Source organism: Delphinapterus leucas, chromosome X (assembly GCF_059928025.1).
Source record: "Delphinapterus leucas isolate spDelLeu-1000000601 "Yukka" chromosome X, BTC_Dleu_Yukka2, whole genome shotgun sequence".
NCBI classification, from domain to species: Eukaryota; Metazoa; Chordata; class Mammalia; order Artiodactyla; family Monodontidae; genus Delphinapterus; species Delphinapterus leucas.
This window is the reverse complement of record NC_143150.1, coordinates 96958620-96980230: the sequence shown is the minus strand read 5'-3', so window position 1 is coordinate 96980230 and position 21611 is coordinate 96958620. Positions and strand designations below refer to the sequence as shown.

At 47.8% G+C, this 21611-nt stretch overlaps 1 long non-coding RNA gene across 1 annotated transcript in view; it reads left to right on the top strand.

Annotated features, from left to right (window-relative positions):
• The window catches only part of LOC111165601 (uncharacterized), a 176597-nt gene extending 156195 nt beyond the window's left edge, over positions 1-20402 (top strand). The window contains exons 5-7 of the long non-coding RNA XR_016391382.1: positions 22-5914; positions 6551-6631; positions 20079-20402. This is a non-coding gene — a long non-coding RNA (uncharacterized LOC111165601). The remainder of the gene's footprint in view (positions 1-21; positions 5915-6550; positions 6632-20078) is intronic.
• The last annotated feature ends 1209 nt before the right edge of the window (positions 20403-21611 follow it).

Here is a 21611-nt window from a genome sequence, read left to right as displayed (position 1 = left end):
CATCTATTTCCTGTTCAACAGGAGTCCACTGATCACCCGCTTGGACGTTGCAGCAAGGTCAAGTTGCCTTCAGGCTTCCAGAATGGTTACTCTCAATTTCTGTGCTTTTCTTATTGTGGACAAGCACTGGTCCACGGACCACACTTTGAGTAGCACGGGTTTATAAGATGGCGAATCCCTTAAAGGGAGGAACCATTTCTTTATATTTTATCCATTCTTTGGATTTGTAGCAGACCACCCAAAAGATGTCCTCTCCTTTCCCAGAAAGGGATGCCTACCTATTAGTTTTCCCTGTGTTTTGAATTTGGAAAGTTCTGCCAGTATTAAATACTATTATTATTATTAGCTTTGCGCCCACTATAGTGGATGTCATTTAATTAGAACTGCATAATAGGCAAATCTGCCTTAATAGGCTGGGATGTGGCTAAGAAAACATTTCGCGTCTGTGTCTGCATTCTCTGTTCTGTGGCCATCACACCATGTTCTCTGGCAATGGGTCATTTTGGAGACCTTGGGCAGGGTTCAGGGCAGGTTATTTGGCTACTGATTAACACTTAATTAGCACCTTTTTCATGTAGCACAGCAGCGACTTTGTAAATTTAAAAATTTCAGGGGACCACTTAATGCGGAATTAAAGTACAAGTGCAATATTTAAGACGCATGAAATTGTTTTACGCATTACGGCATTAACTAGCTCTTAATTTATGCAGTGCATGCCAGCGAAGGGCAATTAAAGTGTAGCAGGGAAAAAAATTATAGATCTCTGCGTTGTCCTGTCTTTTCCTCTAACGATGCTTTTGAAGGCTTTTGCTACATTCGTATCTCAACTCCTATTCTAGATTTAGGAGTAAATGGTAAGTTCTGAGACTTGTTTGCCCCACAGGAATTGGCATTATCTTTAAGCTGAAGCTACCTCTAACCATGATGTTCCTCTAGGGCCCAGAAATCCACTGTGGCCTCAGTCATTGGTCCAGGGATAGGCACATAACCCCACTATAGCCTTTGGGATGTCAGGAGACGTTTGCTGGAATTTATGGGAAAGTGAGGCTAACAGTGTCTTCCTTCGTAGTTGTTGGAAAGAGTGGTTCTCCTTTCCCCGGTCAGTGTGGTGTGAGGATGTGAGGCTGGGAAGAGTGGCAGCCATTTTGTAAGCACTCCGGTGCTGCAGGGGGAGTCATTGTTTGGAATTTGGCCATAAATCCAACACCATGGGAGGCCATATGGCAAGATGAAGGGACACCCAATCCTGGAAGAAGTTGTGGCCTCTCCCGTTGCGGAGCACAGGCTCTGGACGCACAGGCTCAGCGGCCATGGCTCATGGGCCCAGCCGCTCCGCGGCATGTGGGATCTTCCCGGACCGGGGCACGAACCCGCGTCCCCTGCATCGGCAGGCGTACTCTCAACCACTGCACCGCCAGGGAAGCCCTGACGTCTGGACTTTTGAATTATATTGGAACCTATAAATATACTGCATATTCCCACCTCCCTGCCTTTATTCATTCCTGCTGCTCCCTTTGACTAGAACGCTCTTTCCTTCCTTCTCCATCCTTCAAGTCCAAGTCCTAATGCCACCCGTCTAAGAAGCTTTCCTCGAGCTGAACCATGCTCAGGATGGCCAGAACCATGCCCCCCTCCTCTAGGATGCTAACGCCCCTCACTTGAAATTCTCCTTCTGCAGGGAGCACACACTGCCCTGAAAAGCGTGAAGCTGCAAATGTGACTCTCCATCTCCCTTGAGAGGACCTAAGCTCTTTCTTCCGCCCCCAGCATTAGTGTTGCACCTGGCACACTGAGTCCGCAGAGCGCTGCAAACCCGTTCCTAGAAAGGAATGTTAGTGCGTAGTCGGAAGAGGAGAGAGTGCGTACGAGCATATGCTCTTCTTAGCTAGAGCCAGTAGGAGAAGGAAAAAACCTGGGTAAATGCTGCAGCTGGGTGGATTCCTGGGCCACTGGAGCTGCTGAGAGCCGGCAAGGACTTGCGATATGGAGGAGGAGTCAGTTACGAGCCAGTCAGAATATTTGTCTGTCCCTCTGTTGGTAACTTACACAGACGGATACAGTCTCCAAGTACAAAGTCGAGGGCTAGGAAAGTAAAAGTTTCCCCGTCACCTCCTCCTTCCCATACTCTATGTCCTCTTAGCAGACGGGGAGCTGAGCTGCCCTGATCCTCCTCCAGCCACTCGGAGTCTGGTCAGGTGACAGCCTCACCGTCCAGCTAGCGCTACGGCGTTGGTGGTGGCTCCAGCCGACGGCTGAGCAAGCTGGTGGCACTTGCGGCCGGCCATTAACGCCAAATGGGGCTCCTCTAATGGGCTCCCTTTGCTGGGAGCTGTTCAGATCTGCACTGGCGCCTGCCGGCTCCCCTGCCCAATCCCGCTTCCACCCTGCTCCTTTCAGGGCTGTTTCCCCAATAAACCCTTGACACTCCTGAGTCCATCTTACACCTGTTTGCCAAAGAACCCTCCCCAGAGGTAAAAACTGCTAACTCTTAGGGGTGTATTCTTCCAGCCATTTTTTTTCCTATTCATTTATGTACTTGTGTGTACGTATACCACCTAAAGATTTGTTATAATTCATTTTGTTTTTACATAAATGGGATCCTACTGTGTATGTGAACTATTCTACAATTTAAAACAATGTAGCACATCTTCATAAACAGTAGACATCAGTGCACGTAGGTATGTCTTTTTATTTGCTGTATACTATTCCACAGTACGGCGAGCCCATTGTTACTTAACCATTCTTATACTGATGGATATTTGGGTTTTCTACCTTCTCTTATTAATAATGCTGCTAGGAGCGTGCTATGAGCGGATTTCAAATAATAATAGCACTAAACTGAACACTATTCCAGACAGTTTATAAACCTGTATTAACCAAGCCTTTTTTGTGTTCTGATGCTTTGACATCTGGGGCTTTTGCTGACCCTGGAGGGACTGCCCCTCCCAGGATTTGCCAGTTCCTAGAGATAGTAAACAAACAACTTGTCTGAGTGTACCTTTCAAATGCGAACCAACCAATCCAGCACCTGCATCCCTCACCGTGTCTGACTCTCACACTCCAGGCCACTATCCCCCTGCCCTGATCAGACCGCTAGGGACAGCCCCAGTGCCCTGGAGCCCACTGAGATTATTCCAACTAGCCAATCCTAAACCTGCTTACCCTGCCTTGCCTGTTCCTTTTCACAGAAACCACGATAAAGGCTCTTGCCCGCCAGTTCCCGTTCTCCCTCTGCTTCCTGACCAACCCCAGTGCTTCCCCGTGTGCCCCTCCCCCCGTGGCCTAGCCTGCCCCCTCCTCTTGGGATTTGTAAGTATAACCAATTATCTTCTCTATGGCCGTCATCTCCTGCTCTGTTGGCATCACCAGACCTGAATAACAATAAAACCTATGGGGCCTCCGAAACAGGAGGACCTCTCATTGGCAAGGTGGAACGAACATTTTCTTCTTCTCCCGAAGGTTCCAGAATGCTTTCACTTGTGAACCCTTTCTGGGCGAATGGAAGTGCTAAATGTGCTGGGTTACTTAGGGCAGACACAGAAAAGAACTTCCTGCTGAAGGCCTCAGGAATTTACCACTCACCAGGGCACGGCTCCACCCCTCGCTAAAGGAGGCCACGAGGTTCGCCCCTCCCCCGCAGGTCCCTGCAGACAGCTGAGATCATCCTCACCTGAGAAGGGAGGAGGGGTGGGATTACCGCCCTCTCCGTTGCCCTGGGGCTCTGGGCCCGGTGACGCGGGGCGTCCTGGCGGAGGCTGGCCCATGTTCGCAGCTGCCTGCCGGGAGCCGGAGCCTGTCAGCTCGAGCGGCAGCGAGGGAAGACGTTTCTGACACAAAAGCCCAGGGGAATCCGCGGAGGAGCTGGGCTGTCATTACTTATTAACAATGGGCCTGATCCCCAGCCGGGCAGGCCCGGGGAAATAGCCTGTGGGGAGGCCGGCCTCCCCGCTACGAGGTGAATTAACACTTTCAGGGCAGGAGTGAGCTGTTCGGGGGGAGGGGGTCAATTGTCACATTTTTGCATGTAAGAGGGGCCATCCTTTACATACGAGGGGCGCGCTCGTCCTCATCTTCCCCTCCCCCTCTCGGTGTCCTCATTCTTCTCTTCCGTTCTCTTGCCCCCTATGGTTTTAAGCCGGCAAACCCACAGGATGTGGGAGACTGCGCTCCTAGGGAAAAGGGAGATTTGAGCCTGCACGCAGCCAGAAACCTGGGGTTAACGTCCTGAGAGAGGGCCCGCGGAGGCCGGGAGAGGCTGCTGGAGCTGGCAGCTCCTGGTTGCAGACCAGGAAAGGTCAGCAAACTAGCTGGTCGTTAAAGCTGGTTATTGCCTATTTTCTCCCCCCGAGGGGTCCTGGGCTCCGGTGCCAGCACGCTCTGTCCCGGCTCCGCGATCTCAGGCGGGCAGAGCCACCCACCCGTGGTGTCGCAGGTCGGGTTTCCTGGGGAAGCAGATGCCGAGACGGAGATTAGCATGCGGGACATTTTGTTAGCATTCTAGGATCAGCACCTGGAGAAGGGAGGTGCTGGAAGCCGAAGCCAGCAAAGGAGGAAACTGAACTACAACGGTAGCCCGACGGAAGCCTCGGCTGACCCCACAGGGAGCTCCGGAGCTGGGGTGACCCTTCGGAGTGGTTCGGAACTGGGCTGGAGGGGTGAGCCTCCGGAGGCTGGCGTGGGCTGCTCCAGAAGCCGGCATGGCCCTGGGCAGGGCGGTTTCTTCAGCCTTGGGGAAGGGCTGACAGCTGAAGTCAGGCTGCAGGCAGCCCTCCAGCAGCCGAGGGTGTAAGTCCTTCCTTCCGGAAGAGGGAACACAGCCGCTACCATCACCCTGCCTCCCCCGGAGGACGGCTGAACTGAGGCTTCGCCAAATCGCAACGGGGGCATTCCTCAGGATTCCTGCCTCCGCACAGAGGCCAGCCTGGCCTCCTTTCCTGCTGCATCTCCTCCCACCTCTCCTCCCATGCCTCTTTTCTTCCCTCTTCTCTGCAGGGGCTATTCCAGAGGTTTTCAAAATTTGAAAGGCCGTCCCATCCGGTGGGCCAGCGGAACTGCCCTAATTGAGGCCGAAGGTCAGGGAGCCCCTCCCTCTGGCCACCGTTGTCTTGCTGTAAAACACTGTAATCTGTAAAAAGCTGGCTGGCTGAACCCAGAGCATTTTTTTCCTTTCTAATTGGGCGGTTCCAAACTTCACCACAGGGGGTGCTAAACTGTCACGGGCTCTTTTATCTGTGTCAACAGGAGCAGGAAACGTACAGTTGTTATGTGTCTGTAATGTAAATTCCGTGTCCGGATGTATGTATCTGTTCGGTTTCATCTACTTTAGGAGAAGGTAGTCGGCCTAATTGGGGACACGCATTTAGGAACAGTCGGCCATTTTATCACGAGTCCACGCTCCAGAGCCCCCCAAGACCTGAGCTTCAATCAGCACCAGAGCTCTTGTTCATTAGTATAAAGGGCCTTAGAAACGAGTTCCCACTGGCGGAAGCAGTTCGAGGCGGGGGGATTGGTCAGGAATAGGAGCGGTACTTCGGCTCTTGCAGGTGCAGACCGGGAAAATCTGGTGTGCTCCGTGGTTGGTTCTCGTAGGAACGGCACCATGGGCTTGATTCTTAAGTGGCCCTGCGTGCATCTAGCGGCTGATGTGGTGGATTGTGCGCGCCTGGAGTCGGACTAGAAGGTTAGAGAATCCCGCTGCAAGACTTTCCTTGCATTTGCCTCAGGCACACTTTCCTGAGAGGCGGCTGCTAGAGCTTTTAAAGGATGGAGGGCTGGAACGTCACGGAATTCACAGAACCAGTTATATGGCTGCTTTGCGTAGCTTGTTCAGAACTTGGCCTGAAGACTTCCTTTCACAATATCCTGGTGGCATGGTATGGAGAGAGGCCCTACTCCCTCGCCCACCTCGAAAAAGGTACAGAGACTTACCAAAAAGAACCTAATGGGGTTTTTTGCAAGACCAAACTGGCTTAGGTCAATTAGCGCCAGCCTAAAACTCCACCCCAGATACTCTATAAAACCTTAGTCAGCTGTGAATTCCCACCTTCTCACATCAATAACCCCTGTACCTCCATATTTTCTCACGGTATGTATAATAGGGGTCTAATCCTTGCGTCCTCTGTCATAAGTTGTAAGGACTATATATATTGTGTTCTTAAACCCTGCCGAAAGAGGTTGGATTCACAAATTGGAGACTTATGTCTTGGGGTTGGGGGGAGGTTAAAAAAAAAAAAATCAGTGCTCAGAAGTGTCCGCAGCAGGGAGGCCCCTGGTGTTCTTTATCAGCAGAAGCGTTTATTAAGGGCCGGCGTGCACCGGGACCACGAACCGCACTGTCTCCACGTTTCTAGCTCAGATGAAGCTTGACTAGGAGCAGTGTCCATCCACACATGGATCCTGCACACAGTCAGATAATCAGTGCACAACTCAGGTGAGGAGATTAGATTAGATCATTAGATCTGACGGCTCGGAATGCTGGTTGCCTGCTGAGGAAGGGAACCGGGGCTGTGATTTACGTCCTCAACTTGGGTTAAATCTTCTCTCCCTACAGCCTGGTCCTGAGGGGTGGAGAGTCAAAGTCACCAGGAAACAGAGGGTTCTCAGCCAGCGCTATTGTGCTCACCTGTATCAGGTAAGCCCCAATGCTCAAGACCTTAGAGCACAACTTTGGTCCTGAGTGTCTTTCCGTCCCTTTAGTGGACAAAGCGTTTTCACTGTCAGTATCTGGTTGGACCTTTACAGCTGCTGAAAATGTGAGCGTTGCAGGGCAGACAGCTGCATCTCCTTCCCCTTTGGCAACCATAAATTTGTTTTCTATGGGTCTATTTCTGTTTTGTAAATAAGTTCATTTGTGTCATTTTTTTAGATTCCACATATAAGTGATATAATGATATTTGTCGTTCTCTGTCTGGTTTACTTAGTATGATAATCTCTAGGTCCATCCATGTTGCTGCAAATGGCATTATTTCGTTCTTTTTTATGGCTGAGTAATATTCCATTGTGTATATACGCCACATCTTCTTTATCCATTCATGTGTCGATGGACACTTAAGTTGCTTCCATGTCTCGGCTGTTGTAAATAGTGCTGCTATGCATATTGAGGTGCATGTATCTTTTCGAATTAGCATTTTCGTCTTTCCCGGATATATGCTCAGGAGTGGGATTGCTGGATCATATATGGTAACTCTAGTTTTTTTGCAAACATTACTTCGTGATGATTTAGTTGAGGGACGTCCCTGTCCGGGCCAATAGAGCTTAACAGGGATTCTGGTGGGGGGGGGCGTTTCTCAGAAGTATTTTTCTCCTCGAAAAAAGAGATTGCTGCCACCATCACCCATCCACGTTCTACAGCTTTCAAATGCTGTTGTAAGGATATGAGATATTGGAGCAGCAGCAGCCATTTTGTGACTGTGAGGGGATGATGGAACAGAAAGGTAGAAGGAGCCTGGCTCCTTGATGACCTCTTTGGCCATCAAACCCAAGACCACCTGCCTCTGAGCTTCCTGTCATATGCAAGATTAATATACCCTTATTGTTTAAAATGCTTTTTATTGGCTACACTGCTGAGAGCATCCTACTGGGTACAATCCCCATTTAATAGTTTAAAAAGTTAGGCGAGATTAGGTCATAGAGTTAATTAGTGGCAGAGAGGGGCCTAGAATCCAAGGGTTCCAATTTCATCCAGGGTACTCTTCTCTACCTCTGAACTCTACAGAGCCTTAGGGAACCCCGGGGTCCTCCTCAAGGCCAAGGGTGCCAATGATTAGGCTCTGTGCCCCTGTCTCTCTTCCTACACCCAAGTCAGAGCAGCATGGCTTTTATCTGATTTATCTTATTGGCCTCTCACTAACATTCTGTTTGAAAACAAAAGACTATGAGGCTTAAACTTATTTCAAAACCACTGTCCCACCCCCTTACCGTTTACAACAGCGGCCAGCTCTTTACACCACCAGAGTGGAAATTGCAAAGAAAGTGTCTTTTCTAAGAGGAAATGTGGGGAAGGGGGGATATCTTAGTTCCCAGGTTTAAGCCCAGAGGTCCTAGCAAACCGCTCACTCACATGCTTACACATACAAGCCACAGACACACACACAAATGCACTTCTGAAGCATGTGCATGCAGACGCACTATTCACTTGATTTTTCATCCTCTTAGGCGCTCTGGAGTTGTAAGGCAGAATGAGACGCAGTGAGGCTAGCACAGGTGCTGGGGTTTACAGAAGCCCCCGGAAGGCCAAGCGTGAGCAAAGAGCTCCTGCCTTGGTTCTGGAAACTGCAGCAGGCGAGGCCACACTTGTCATCTGGTCTTGTCCTTGGCTGTTCCAGACTCCAGGGCCACCTCCATTCTCGAGACCCAGCTTGTCTTGACTTCTACCACTTGCTCTCAAGGTGCCCAGAATTGGATCTGGGCACTTCGACCTGATCGGGTGGGCTCCGCGCCACACCACATGGGCCCACCAGCCCCGCTCGGGCTGGACAGAATTCTCAGGCAGGATGCTTCATATTTTTCTGGGGTGCCGATTCCTGATCCAGTCAGTGGTAACAGGGTAACAGAGTTAAATGACACAAAACACAGGTAGCAGCTTATGCAAAAGGAACCTGGCTCTCCTTAAAATGGGGTTATGAGCATTGCAAGTGCCTGACATTTTCTCAGCACCAGTGCAGCCTCCCGAGAACAACTGGGAACTGCCTTCCTCCCCTCTCTCAACTCCTCTATGCGCCCCCTCCTTCCCTTCCCTTCCCTTCCTTCGTTCCTTCATTCAGGAAACATTTCTTCATTGCCTACTGTTCCCGTTATCTATTGCTGTGTAATAGACAATCCCCAAACTTAGTGGCTTCCAAAGAAAGCCATTTTATTATATCTCACAACTCAGAATTCAGGCAGGGCTCGGCTGGGCAATTCTTTTTTTTATTTTTAATAAATAAATTTATTTATTGGCTGCATTGGGTCTTCGTTGCTGCGCGCGGACTTTCTCTAGTTGCGGCGAGCGGGGGCTACTCTTCCTTGCGGTGCGCGGGCTTCTCGTTGCGGTGGCTTCTCTTGCTGCGGAGCACGGGCTCTAGGCATGCGGGCTGCAGTAGTTGTGGCACACGGGCTCAGTAGTTGTGGCTCGCGGGCTCTAGGGTGCAGGCTCAGTAGTTGTGGCGCACGGGCTTAGTTGCTCCACGGTATGTGGGATCTTCCCGGACCAGGGCTCGGACCCGTGTCCCCTGCATTAGCAGGCGGATTCTTAACCACTGCGCCACCACGGAAGTCCCCGGGCAATTCTTTTGCTCCTCCTGGCATCGCTGTGATCACTCAGTGGTATTCGCTGGCTGCTTGGCTGGTCAGGAAGGTCAAGGTGGACCATGACGAGTGCCTGGGCAGGAAAGGCTAGAACGTTTGGGTCACTGGACTGCACTCCTTCTTTATGCTACTCCGGACCCCTCCAGTAGGTGAGCGTGACTTTGTACGTGGTGACTGTAAGAGTGAGCGCTGCAAGAGACAGGAATTGGAAGCTGCCAATCTCTTGAGGCCTGGGCACCAAAATGGGCACAGCATCCCTTCTGCCGTACTCTATTCGTCAAAGAAGTCACAAAGGGGCTTCCCTGGTGGCACAGTGGTTGAGAGTCCGCCTGCCGATGCAGGGGACACGGGTTCGTGCCCCGGTCCGGGAGGATCCCACATACCGCGGAGCGGCTGGGCCCGTGAGCCATGGCCGCTAAGCCTGCGCGTCCGGAGCCTGTGCTCCGCAACGGGAGAGGCCACAGAAGTGACAGGCCCGCATACCACACACACACACACACAAAACGAAGTCACAAAGGCCACCCAGATTGAAAGGGGGTGCAACAAGAGCCTAGTCTCCGTCCTATCTGTGGGAGGAGTGTGAAAGCATGGGTGGCCAGCTTGAATCTGTCACCTCTCCTATCTGCTGGGAATCGTGAGAGATGCTGTTAAGTAAAAGAGCGAATAACACGAGTACTGCTATTTCGTTCCCTTTTTCCTTCCTCTGGGTTAAGTCCAGATCTGGGGGTAGACTTTCCCATTTCCCCAAGTTACTCGAGAAATTCTGCTTGACATCGTAGTGGGGGTGAGTGCGGCAGGGAGATGAGAGACAGAATCTGGGCAGCGCAGGGCTACTCTTAGGAGGTCACGTGGGCTGGGGGGTGAGATCCAGGAGAGAAGACACTGCAGCTGAGATGACCGTGGCGAGGAAGGGCGTGCGGGGGTAGGGTGGCAAAGAGGAAGGCGCTGTCGCGATCCTCGGCAAGGGAGGACCTTGACGTCTGAATCTGAGTTCCTTCTAAAAGCAGAGCCTGAAAATGAAGACTTGGGTGCAGGGAGTTCCTTTGGGAAGTGACCCCCAGGAAGCACGGTGAGGGGGAGGGGAAGGAAACCAGTGAAGGGTGAGCTGAGGGGCAGGTGGGCTTCTGGGGCTCAATCGTGCTGGAGCCCCCGGGAGACTCTGCAGGAGCCACTCCAGAGTTGTCAACTGAAGAGCAGCAAAGCTGCGCTATTTATACACCAAATTCCTTCCGTCGTTGATCAAGGGTTGATCCTAGTGTCTTAAGCTTCCAGTACTTTTGCCCCACTCTGCACTGGTGACCATGCCAGGATAGTCACTGTGTCCAGGAGCTGCCTGTTGGTGGCCTCCAGGGTGGCTATGAAGGTCTGCCGAGATGGTTTATGGTGAGAATTTCTAGTCCCTTTGCGTGGGACATGGACAGGGCCTCTGCCTCACACGCCTCCAGGGGGCGCCCGTCACATTGTCTTTCATGTGAAGGGTGCCTCCCGGGATGTGCCCTGTAACCCCCCCCTCCTCCACCTTCCCACGAATTCATCATTACAACCCACAAGGCCCACGAATGCTTTGGGAGCCAGCAGATTCTCTCTGAGGTACGTAACGAATGCCAAGTCCTGAGTCAGGGTCGGCTCTGGGCCAAAACAAAGACGCTGATGGGGACAAGTGGTGCGTGCGGTTACCCCGCACTGGTCTCCGTGCGGCACAGAGTCCAGGAAGAAGGGGAAAGAAGCACCTTCATAAACACCAGGCCAACCTCTGGGACCCCTTTTCGTGTTTTCCAGTGCTTAAGAGACACGTGGAGTACTTAATCCACTGAGGGCAGACCAAGTTAGCAGGTTCGTTCACCCTTTGGGGAGAAAGTGACTTGACCCCTCTGAGTTTCTGTCTCCCCATCTAGAGTCATCTCTGAGGCCTCTTAATACCCTAGCAGGCTGTGATCTGTGATTCTACGGGGAGGGAGTGAGACGATGCGTCTCAGTGAACACTGGGAAGCTAAAAGTACTGTACAAACTGAAAGCTTTCATGCGATTGTAACTGTTATGGCAACACAGAGAGCTCTGTGGAAACAGCCTCCACCTCGGTTTATGCTCCTCCTGTAGGAGCCCTGACCCCACGCTCCATCACCCTGCCTCCCAGACTCCTAGCAGGATCTCTGTGTCCTTGGTTACTCCTTGAAACCTATGTTGAGAGACTCTGCCTTTCTAGTGGTCTCTTCTTGACAGGGGAAGAGGGCACCCCAGACCCCTAGTTCATCCATATGCCCTAGGATGCCTCGGGCCACACCACAAAGGGCCCATTCACCAGTTCATGCCCATTACTGCATTCTGCGTGGACTCTGATGGGTGTGTTGAGACAGGCAGGCCTTTTTGTTCCAACTGCCCTCGGTTAGGGGGCCTTTTCCAAGGTCCTGATTCTAAAATTATCTCTAGACTGCCTCCTTAGGATGCTCTTGGCTGCAGGTGACAGAAACCCCTAAGACAGGAAGAGCTCCAAGATGATACTTCAAGGCTCCTCTCCTCTCCTCTCTAGTCCTCTCAGCTCTGCCTTTCTGGGTATGTGTGTTCAGTTTCAGCCTCCAACTGGTCCCAAAAAGGCTGCTGAAGTTCCAGGCATCACATGCAGGTCCACAATCTCTAATAGCAAAGAACAGGCCCTTCCAGCCAGAAATGATATTCAAAATATTCAGCAACCAGTACAGCAGGGTATGGACCAGTGAGAAGAAACTCTAGCTATACTGGCATGGGCCTGCTGAATGTCAGTGTTTCCAAGGTTGCTTCTGTAAGAGGAAGGAGGGCCCCCACCAGAATTAGCTCATAGCTCATTGGCCGGCAGTGGATCACATGACCCCACCAGTTTCTGGGGTTTAGAATGGTAAAGATTTTGCCATGAATTGGGGATGGAATCCCCTTTCTTTTCTTTCTTTCTTTCTTTTTTTTTTTTTTTTTTGCAGTACGCGGGCCTCTCACTGTTGTGGCCTCTCCCGTTGCGGAGCACAGGCTCCAGACGCGCAGGCTCAGCGGCCATGGCTCTCACGGGCCCAGCCGCTCCGCGGCATGTGGGATCTTCCCGGACCGGGGCACAAACCCGTGTCCCCTGCATCGGCAGGCGGACTCTCAACCACTGCGCCACCAGGGAAGCCCGGAATCTCCTTTCTTGAAGGTGGACATGTGAATTAGATTCAAGTTCCTTTAGCAGGTTGGAGGCTGGGGGAACCCATCAATCTCACCTGCTTCCCAGGCTCACACCTCCCCACCATCACCCCTCTGAAATCAGACTCCTTATGCCGGCCTCAGATCCACTGTTAAATCGACCTGAATATCTTGTGTGTGTGTTTTAAAATACTTCTTATTTTGAAAACACTGCAAACCTACAGATTTGAAATTACAAGAATAGGGCCACAAACTCCCATATACACTTCACCCAGATTCACCCATTATTGACATTTTACCGTATTTACTCTGTCTCTCTCTCCACACACACACACACACACACACACACACACTCAGTTGTTGTTACTTTGGTGGAATAATTTAGTTAGTGGCAGGCATCTTTTTTTTTTTTTCTTTTTTAAAAAAACTTTATTTTATATTGGAGTCTAGTTGATTAACAATGGTGTGTTAGTTTCAGGTGTACAGCAAAGTGATTCAGTTACACATATACATGTATCCTTTTTTTTTGTTTTTTGGCTGTGCTTGGTCTTTGTTGCGGCATGCAGGCTTCTCTCTAGTTGTGGCGCACAGGCTCAAGAGCGCGTGGGCTCAGTAGTTGTGGCACGTGGGATCTTAGTTCCCTGACCAGGGATCGAACCTGCGTCCCCTCCGTTGGAAGACGGATTCTTAACCACTGCACCACCAGGGCAGTCCCCCATGTATCTATACTTTTTCAAATTCTTTTCCCATTTAGGTTGTTACATAACGTTCAGCAGACTTCCCTATGCTATACGGTAGGTCCTTGTTGGTTATCCATTTAAAATATAGCAGTGTGGGGCTTCCCTGGTGGTGCAGTGGTTAAGAATCCGCCTGCCAATGCAGGGGACATGGGTTCAAGCCCTGGTCCGGGGAGATGCCACATGCGCGGAGCAACTAAGCTCATGCGCCACAACTACTGAGCCTGCGCCCTAGAGCCTGCGAGCCACAACTACTGATCCCGTGCGCCTAGAGCCTGTGCTCCACAACAAGAGGAGGCGCCGCAATGGAAAGCCCGCGCACGGCAACGAAGAGTAGCCCCCGCTCGCCACAACTAGAGAAAGCCCGCGCGCAGCAACGAAGACCCAATGCAGCCATAAATCAATCAATCAATCTAAAATATATATATATATATATATATATATATATATATATATATATATATAGCAGTGTGTACATGTCAATCCCAAACGCCCTGTCTTCACTCCTAAGTCTTGAGTGTGATTCTCCAGAGAACAAAGACATTTGCTTACATAATCGCAGTACAATGATCACATTCGGGAAATTATCTAACACAGAGCAGATATTCACATTTCACCAGTTGTCCTGAAATTGTGCCCTTTAGTGATTGCTCTGCTCCAGGGTTTTATCCAGGATCACATATTATTTCTGGCCACCTGGTCACTTCACTCCCGTTCAGCCTGGACCAGCTCCTCAGCCTGACCTTTGTTGTTCCTGATACTGACAGTTTTGAAAAGTACAGCCCCTTTTTGCAAAATGTCACTCCGTTTGGGTTTGTTTGATGTTTTCTTGTGGTTAGATTCAACTGAGCATCTTGGTTTTGCCCCTTTGCTGCTTTCTGCAACTGAAAGTGGGAGAGCCTAGGATAAGGTTAATCGAAGAGGGCTTGTGACCAACCAGAATTTCTGCTCAACTGCCTGCCTTTCTACCTCTCCCTTGCTCACACCCCGTCTCCCCTTCTCCTTGGGCTTAATTGATAGGTGAATTAATGAATGTTTGGCCAGGCGGGGGGAGGCCAGGAGGCTGTTGAGAGCCTGCAGAGCTTGCTTTTTAGGTAAGGTGGGGATGAGTCTGCCAGCAGCCTTCCAGTGACAAGGGCGTGATGGATTTCCCCCCATTCTTTTGATATCAGTGCTTTTGTTAGTTTGCATTTTATTCAGTGCCTTTTCTCTCGGCAACTCAAGGCCTTTTGCAGAGTCTTACGTAACGAAAAATAATTCTGCAAGGTAGGCAGGCCGGGCAAGGCCACAATACGTAAACCACATTCCTTATACACACACGCAGCAGCCTTGCTGGGGCCCATCTGTGTTGGGGCAGCGACATTTGTGGCACTTAGAGACCATAAGGGAGCAAAGACATAGGCAGAGGGGGATGCGGTTGCCTTTGCTAAGCTCCAAGGAGGCCCCTCTCCCTGTGCTTGGGTGACTGACTCTTGAATAAGAAAAGGGGGGACTTTAAGAGAGAGAGGTAAGGGAGGGAGGAATGATCAAAAGGAAGGAGTCAGTACATACAGGAAGAGGTGCTCAACAACCTTGGTCATCGGGAAATGTAAATTCAAACCACTCTGAGATCATAGTATACCCATCAGAATGACTAATACGTCAAAACTAATACTAAGTACCGGTAAGGATGGGCAGCGACTGGAACTTCATAGGCTGCTGATTGGCTAGAACTTGGCACAGCCATTATGCAAAACTGAACGGTAACCACTAAACTGAACAGATTCTCACCCTATGACCCAGCAGTTTCCCTCCTGGGGAAATACCCACAGATGAGTACATACGTTCACTAAAAGACCTGCAAAATAACGTTCATCACACTATTCCATTAGCCCCGAACTAGGGACTCCCCAAATGTTCATCAGAAGTACAAAGGATAAATAAAGTGTGGTGCGTTTATGTTGTGGGATATTATGCGGCAAGGAAAAAGGACAAGGTACTTCTTTGTATAATATATAGACACTCTCACGTACAGAATGTGGAGTGAAAGAAGACAGGCAATAAAGACCGAATTCTGCATAATTTTATCTACATAAAGTTTAAAACCAGGCTAAAGTAATCTGTGGGGGCAGAAATGAGAAGAGTGGTTACCTACTGACTGGGAGACATGAAGGGGCCATGTGGGGGTGCTGGTAATGGTCTGTTTCTTGACCTTGGTGCTGAAGAACACATGAGCTTACTTTGTAAAAATTCATTGAGCTGTACACTGATGACGTGATACTTCAAAAAAGTTTACAATAAGGCAGGGAGGAGGAAGAGTAAGGGAAACACAGATGTGTCTCTGTTGGCGAGCAGGTTGGATTCCACTAACTGTCCTTGAATCCATTTGTTCTTTTATCCAAAGGGACCACCACTCACTCCACCTGTTTGTGGCAGCAAAGGTAGTATACCTTTTTATTTTCTGGCACTTAGCTTTCCATCAAAGTTTGTGGGCCAAAATTTCATAAGCAGAGAAGCTTCTGTTTAGAGCAAGGCTAAGGGCATTAGCGATTTATGACTTCATTCATCGATTCATTCATTCAGCCATCAAAGACAGGATGAGTTATGTGATTCTGGAAGCCTTTGGCTAGAACTATTCATTTCTAGATGTCCTCTCATCAGCAACAGGACATTTCAACCCATCTGGGGAAAAAGTCAGAGGTGGGATGGGGACTTTAAAAACTGCCTTCTAGCCCATGTTCCTTAGATTTCTGAATTGGGAGGCTAATTCCTGCCAGAGCGGAAGATGACAAGGTAGTGACAGCTTTGAAAGAGGGTGTACTAGTTCCCCAGGGCCCCCATAACGAAGTACTGCAAACTGGGCGGTGTCAACAACAGAAATGTCTTGTCCCATCGTTCTGGGGGCTAGAAGTCCAAGATCAAGGTGTGGGCAGGGTTGCTTCCTTCTGAGGGTGTGAGGGAGAATCTGTCGCAGGCCTCTCGCCTAGATTCTAGTGGTTTACTGGCAATCTTTGGCGTTCCTTGGTGTGTGTCTGTCTGTCTCCAAATTTCCCCTTTTTATAAGGACACCAGTCATACTGGACTAGGGCCCACTCTAATGACCTCATTTTAACGTGATTACCTCTGCAAGCCTTATATCCTAATAAGGTCACATTCTGAAGTACTCGGGGGTTAGAACTTCAACATACAAGCATATCTCGTTTATTGCACTTCGCTTTATTGTACCTCACAGATACTGTGTTTTTTACAAATTGAAGGTTTGTAGCAACCCTCGGTTGAACAGTGCCATTTTTCCAATAGCGTTTGCTCACTTCGTTTCTCTGAGTCGCATTTTGGTAATTCTTGCAATACTTCAAACTTTTTTACTGTTATTGTATTCGTTATGGTGATCTGTGATCAGTGATCTTGGGTGTTACTATTGTCATTGTTTCGGGGTGCCACGAACCGCACCCATGTAAGATGGCGAACTTAATCGATAAATGTTGTGTGTGCGTTCTGATTGCTCCACTGCCTGGCCATTCCCCCATCTCTCCCCTTCTCCTTGGGCCTCCCTATTCCCAAGGCACAACGATATCAAAATTAGGCCAATGAATAACCCTACAGTGGCTTCTAAATGTTCAAGTGAAAGGAAGGGTCGTATGTCTCTGACTTTAAATCAAAAGCTAGAAATGATGAACTTAGGAAGGCACGTCGAAAGCCAAGATAGGCCGGAAGCTAGGCCTCTTGCATGAAACAGTTAGCCAAGTTGTGAATACAAAGGAAAAGTTCTTGAAGGAAATCAAAAGTGCTACTCCAGGGAACACACAAATGATAACAAAGCAAACAACCTTATTGCTGATATGGAGAAAGTTCTAGTGGTCTGGATAGAAGATCAAACCAACCACAGCATTGCCTTAAGACAAAGCCTAATCCAGAGCAAGGCCCTAACTCTCTTCAATTCTATGAAGGCTGAGAGGGGTGAGAAAGCTGCAGAAGAAAAGTGTGAAGCTAGCAGAGGTTGGTTCATGAGACTGAAGGAGAGAAGCTGTCTCCAGAACATCAAAGTGCAAGGCGCAGCAGCAAGGGCTGATATAGAAGCTACAGCAAGTTACCCAGAAGATCTAGCTAAGATCATTAATGAAAGTGTTTACACCAAACAACAGATCTTCAATGTAGGCGAAACAGCCTTCTATTGGAAGAAGCTGCCATGTAGGACTCTCATAGCTAGAGAGGAGAAGTCAGTGCCTGGCTTCAGAGGACAGGGTGACTCTCTTGTTAGGGGCTAATGAGGCAGCTGGGACCTTAAAGTTGAAGCCAGTGCTCATTTACCATTCCGAAAATCCCAGGAGCCTGAAGAATTATGCTAAATCTACTCAGCCTCTGCTCTATAAATAGAACAACAAAGCCTGGATAATAGCACATCTGTTTACAACATGGTTTACTGAATATATGGAGCCCACTGTTGAGACCTACTGCTCAGAAAAAAAAGATTCGTTTCAAAATATTACGGCTCATTGACAGTGCACCCAAATGCTCTGATGGAGATATGCGGTGAGATTCATGTTGTTTTCATGCCTGCTAACGTAACATCCATTCTGCGGCCCATGGATCGAGGAGTCATTTCGACTTTCAAGTCTTATTATTTGGGAAATACATTTCATAAGGCTATAGCTGCCACAGATACTGATTCCTCTGATGGATCTGGGCAAAGCCAGTTGAAGACCTTCTGGAAAGGATTCACCATTCTTGATGCCATTAAGACCTTCCGTGATTTGTGGGAAGAGGTCAAAATATCCCATTAACAGGGATTTGGGAGAAGTTGATTCCAACCCTCTTGGATGACACTGGGGCGTTCAAGACTTCAGTGGAGGAAGGAACTGCAGATGTGGTGGAAATAGCAAGAGAAGTAGAATTAGAAGTGGAGCCTGAAGATGTGTCTGAGTTGCTGCAATCTCATGATAAAACTTTAACAAATGAGGAGTTACTTCTTATGGATGAGCAAAGAAAGTGGTTTCTAGACATGGAAACTACTCCTGGCAGAGATGCTGTGAAGATTATTGAAATGACAACAAAGGATTTAGAATATTACAGAAACTTAGTTGACAAAGCAGCGGCAGGGTTTGAGAGGATTGACTCCAGTTTTTGAAAGAAGTTCTACTGTGGGTAAAATGCTATCAAACAGCATTATATGCTACAGAGAAATCGTTTGTGAAAGGAAGAGTCGATTGACGTGGCAGACTTCATTGTCTCATTTTAAGAAATTGCCACGGACACCCCAACCTTCAGCTACTACCACCCTGATCAGTCAGCAGCCGTCAGCATAGAGACAAGACCCTCCACCAGCAAAAAGGTTACGACTCACAGGAGATTCAGATGATGGCTTGCGCTTTTTGAGCAATGACGTATTTTTACATTAAGATATGTACATTTTTAAAGACATAGTGCTATTGCATCACTTAACACATTATTGCCCGGGGGATTTTTGCAGAAACTAACGCCTGTGGCCGGCGATTTGTTCTGTAAGTGAATATTGAAACACCCACGTCTGAGTAAATATCAACAACTTTTTTGCACTTAATGTATTTATTTGAAACTTTGAACATGTCTTACTAAAGCATTCTAATATTTTGTTAGAGTGTGATAGGCGGTATAGCAGGCACCTCTGTGCAGGGGAACAGAACATCTATTACAAATATACCGTGTTTCACTGTGCTTTCCCCTGGAAGAGCAGACTCTAAACTTTCTGGCGGCTTTTTTTTTTTTTTAGTCCTGTGGGTATTATTTCCTCTAGAAGATGTTCATTTATTTTACCTGATGGTCGACAGGGTGGGTCTTTGCAGGGGGCTCTTTCAGAAATGCCACAAGAAGGACCAGGCGCGGGACTACCACTACGTTCACCAGGATTGTCAGTTACCCATTCTCTAGCTACTGCTAACAAAAATTGCTTGTAGGACTTTTTATTCTGTGCACTAAGGCTACAATAAATTTTTTTTTTTTTTTTTTTTTTTTTGCGGTATACGGGCCTCTCACTGTTGTGGCCTCTCCCGTTGCAGAGCGCAGGCTCCGGACGCGCAGGTTCAGCGGCCATGGCTCACGGGCCCAGCCGCTCCGCGGCACGTGGGATCTTCCCGGACCAGGGCGCGAACCCGTGTCCCCTGCATCGGCAGGCGGACTCTCAACCACTGCGCCACCAGGGAAGCCCAGGCTACAATAAATTTTAAACGCATTGAATACACCACAATTAATCAAATAGAAACCCACTTTCTTATACCATTTTCGAGTTTTCCAGAGGATATTGAAGTTTGCCAGATATTGATCAAATCGATCAACTCCTTTCACATATTTATTATACTCTAATATACATGTGGGCTTAGTTATCTGATGGCCAGTCCTCCTGTCTTCCTTTCCTGTAGATGCTGTGGAGGCGTCATGAATAATGTCGCCATGCAGACTAACCTCTTGTCTTTCCATATAAGACGAATCACTTCTCCCTTCTGTAAGAATGTCATTTCTCCCCTCTGTAGATTTTTAGCTTTCTCCTTTAATTGGTTTGGTAGACCACGACTCTCTCTTATAGTCCCACAAACTCTGGTTTTATTTTTCAACAATATTTCAGATGTGGACACACTGTTGTAATAATTGTCTTGGTAAATATGGTGCCATGAACCAAGATAAGGTTGTAGGACCGATAATATTGTTTCTTGCAGTTTCTTTCCTTCACCCGTGTAAATCTCAAGGTTGCATATATATCCAGTTTCACTTTTGCTAAGCACCCTGACCAAAATTCCATATTTTGTAAGTTTTCCGGGATTATAGGTTTTGAACCTGAGTCGTCCCCTCCACTCTATCATTGCCTCCTCAAGTGATAGCCTTGTTTGGGTATATAGATCGATTGAAATTTTGGTAGAAAATAATACAAAAGAGATTTAACTTTTGAAATTCTGTCTGCAGGAAGTGGAGCTTCTGAGTTATCGTTAAAGTGAAGAAATGTCATTATTTGTTTGAACCTTCTTCTCGTCATAATCTTTGGAAAGGTAGGTGTTTCAAGTAAGGGATCAGTCGGCCAATATTCTTTCCAGTGTGACTTTCTTACTTGTCCCATCAAAATTACTAATCCAAGAAACTTCTCCGTGTCACTATTGGTTACATCAGTCCATTTTAAAGCCTTATCATACTTTTTATATGATTTTTCATTGTGTTGGTGATACAAGTTTGTTTGAGAAGCGACCAACTTGAAAAAGCCGTTCCCAAAATTAATTCTGTTGTTTCACTAACACTTTGCAGGTTATTACATTCAGTAGTTACACCTGACACACCTGTAAAGTCTTCTAATTTTCGTGAAATGTGAAGTCTTCTAATTTTCAATCCAGTCTTCTGTAGAAGCAAAGGAGCATTCTCCAGCACCGTGAGTTTCATTTTCACTTTCCGTTTCAGAATCAATCACTAAGGTTTTTTGTCTTTGTTTGGTCTAACATTCACCTTGTCTGAATCAGAACTGTATTCTGAAGAACTGTCACCTTCTGAGATGCTAGTATATATGTTGCTCGGACAATCAGAGAAAGTATTGGTATCTGCATAAAATTCACCAGGAAATTTTTCTTCACTCCAAACTTTGCGACGCGTCATTTTTGAAAATTTTACGGTAGCAAACTTGCATTTATAATATACACAAGGTTGGAACAAAAACCTAAAGGAGCAAAATGTGAATGATAGTGAGAATCATAAGTTGTATAATGGACCCTTGATCAATTTTAAGCTCTAACAGCTTCGCATGGTGATGTTAATTGTATCACTCTCTAAAAACGTATTGATATGTCTCCGGTCAATAAGGTTCGGGTAGCAAAAGATGTATTAATACGTCTCCGGTCAGTAGATTGTTAATTGACTATAGTATAGTGTAAACGTAACTTTGATATGCAATGGCAAACCAAAAATGGGTGTGACTTGCTTTATTGTAATATTCACTTTATTGCGGTGGTCTAGAGCCAAACCCAAAGTATCTCCGAAGTCTGCCTGTATATTTTGGTGGGGGATACAATTTAGCCAGAGGGGATGACTCCATTCAACACTGTCCTTCCCCGTCCCTACGCTGTGTCTGGCTGATGAGGGACTGGTAGCTTCTTTTTCTTTTTAAATTTAATTTTCATTCTATATTGGAGTACAGTTGATTTACAATGTTGTGTTAGTTTCAGGTGTACAGCAAAGTGATTCAGTTATTCATATACATATATCCATTCTTTTTCAGATTCTTTTCCCATATAGGTTATTACAGATTATTGAGTAGAGTTCCCTGTGCTATACAGTAGGTCCTTGTTGGTTAACTATTTTATATATAGTAGTGTGTATATGTTAATCCCAATTCCTAATTTATCCCTCCCCCCACCTTTGGTAACATAAGTTTGTTTTTGAAGTCTGTGAGTCTGTTTCTGTTTTGTAAATAAGTTCGTTTGTATCATTTGTTTAGATTCCACATATAAGTGATAT